Below are 2,810 nucleotides of genomic sequence, written 5' to 3' on the forward strand. Positions count from 1 at the left end.
TGTAAGTTTATGTCATATATATTATATTTACTTATAAATGTAAAAATATAATATTCCGGAACAAAAACTAAAATTGGGTTTAAACTTATTTCTATGCTATAAAATTATACTAACAAAATACAATGGAAAAAGTGTCACTTAGGCTAAATAACATGTTACTACATTATTGTTTCTTTACTCATGCTCTACATAAACTATCAAAAATAAGTCAAAATTATAAATTGTCACTAATATAAGCTATGTTATTGCCATATGATGTGACAGCAATATTATACTATTTTTAGTTCACCGAAATATTCTTGTAATGTAAGAAATTATAATTATTTCAATTAAAATATCTTTATAATGGAAAAACATACTTTTTAAGTAAAAATATTGGTTCTTAAGCAAACTGTAAATATATTTGTTTGCATGCTGCCCATTTACTATAAATAAATTACTGTCACTAACTGAAATAAATGTACTTGTAACAATGTTGCCGAACTTATCCTACTTGCATGTGTATCATCTGCAGAACTATCCGAAAGTCATGTAATGGCCATCGTTATACTGCTCCATATTCATAATTGATGATTAAATTACTGCATGAGATGATGTAGTTTGTGGAAATTTGTGCTTTCGACTGTTTTTCAAACAACTGCAAACACAAATACACAATGGTTCTATGACTTCGGTAAATATAGTCATTGTAGTTGAAGCAGTGAAGACGTCATAATTCCAGTATTTTGATATTATTTTGATCAATTCAGATAAAGCATAACAAATACAACATAACTTTTATATTATTTATTCTACAGAGGTTAGCACTGGGATATATCACCAAGGCTTGGAGATTAATAATTTTTTTATTTCATTCTCAAAAATAAAACCGATAAGTTTTATGCCTTGCATACTGCTATATAAAAACTGCTAAATAAAGATATCAAGATTAGTTACACACACCTAAATCTCCAGTTATACACTATTGTATAACCTCTATACTAAAAACAGTTTTCTTATAGAGCAGGAATATCGGCAGAAATTTCCCCTCACCAATTAGAGGATAATTTTGAATATATATTGAAATACTGAAAATACTGCTAAGTGCCTTTCTGAGCATTGAGGGAGCATTTGAAGATTGATCTAAGGTCTATGGTAGATGGTCTGCATGTCAACAAGTTGGTTTAAAGATATTCTAATGGAAAGAAGTGTAGTAGTCCAATACAAGGGATATAAAGGGACGTCCACCGGAAAGAGTACTATCTCCTCTGCTATAGAATATGTCAAGGAAGCACTAGTACGAAAGGAACACAAAACTTTGGGAAATTATGATTGTTGTTCGGAGCCAATTCAACAGTATAGCAAGGGACCGAATACAGGTGGCCGTAAATTTTGTCACAAATAGGATAAATAGCCATCAGTCCCACCAAATCAACCATGATGTCATTTATTAAATGAAGAAAGCACTATAATTTCGAGGTAAAGAACTATAAATGTCGGGAGAAGTAAAATATCATGGAGTTATTTTAAACTCAAAACTTATTTAGAACCAGCAGCTAAATAAAATCGGGTAGAAGACCTCACCTATGTTAGGCAAAGCCAAAGCTTGGTAATTTAAAAAAATGATATAGCTAGTATAGGTATACAGAATTTCACTCGCCAACTGCAGGAGTAAATTGTATCTATAGAAATTAGCGGATTGTTGTTCTTACAGACAATCAAGCGTCTCTGAAGGCATTGACAATCTGATGTTATACATTTAAACTGATACGGGAATTTCTAAAAGAATTGAATGTTCTGGCGGATCATAATTACGTGTATTGGAACATTTAGTTGTAAGAGCAACGAAAAAGGCGAAGCAGTGAAACAACTATCAGGGAATAAAAACTGAAGAACTGATATCATTAGAGATGAATGACTTTGTACAGTTACAAGCTTCCTGGCAGAATGATCTGAGAAAGCACCTGAAAAAAATTGGTTTACACAACAGAGACCTAGAATGTAAACTTTGCAATAGGGCAACAGAAACAGTTAGTGAAGAGTGTAAAGCATTAGAACATAGCAAAAATTCCTTCATGAACAACTAAAATTGGATACGCAAACAAATATGACGCTGAATCCATTGCAAGGCTACACAAACTAGTTAGTGCAAAGAACCAGAATACTCTAATATGTGTTAAACAGAAAATGGCTGATAAGCCACAAGAATGTGGTACTTCCATTGTCTCTCGCAAAAAATATTCCATGAAACATGGCAATATTCCAATAATCGACTTATATTGTACAAATCAATTATATTTGTGTCAATTTAAATTAAAATTACATATTTTAATTGCATCACGTGTATTTCCAATCAAATATTCAAATTTTGAACTGACTAATTAATTTATGGAAATTATTATTTCGTAGGAAACAGCATTAGTTGAACATTTCGTTTTTTGTATATTTATCCACATTTTCCGTATTAGTACTAGTAATGGTAATGATAATGAACTGGAAATAGTTATAGCAATATCGTCAAATAAAAGGCAGGCTTTGAGAATAAGTCGAATTTCTTACTTTTGTGCTTCTGTTACGGATTGAAACAAAAGAATAAAGAACAGCAATAAAAGCCAAACAAAGAATTCCGCTTTACTCTACCTTGGAAATAAAAATCCACAGAAGTTGATTATTGCGCGATTTATAGAAAGCGGCTTTAATCTTTTTGAAGTGGGGTTTTGCTCTCATTATTTCAGCTGCAGATTTGTAAGGATCGCCGTGACCATTCCCGGGCCATAATCCTGTCACTGAGAACGATACTCCAGCTCGTAAAGATACGTCTTCCAGGGCTT

The sequence above is a fragment of the Anoplophora glabripennis genome, unplaced genomic scaffold, assembly GCF_000390285.2.
Source record: "Anoplophora glabripennis isolate ALB-LARVAE unplaced genomic scaffold, Agla_2.0 scaffold420, whole genome shotgun sequence".
Taxonomy (NCBI): Eukaryota; Metazoa; Arthropoda; class Insecta; order Coleoptera; family Cerambycidae; genus Anoplophora; species Anoplophora glabripennis.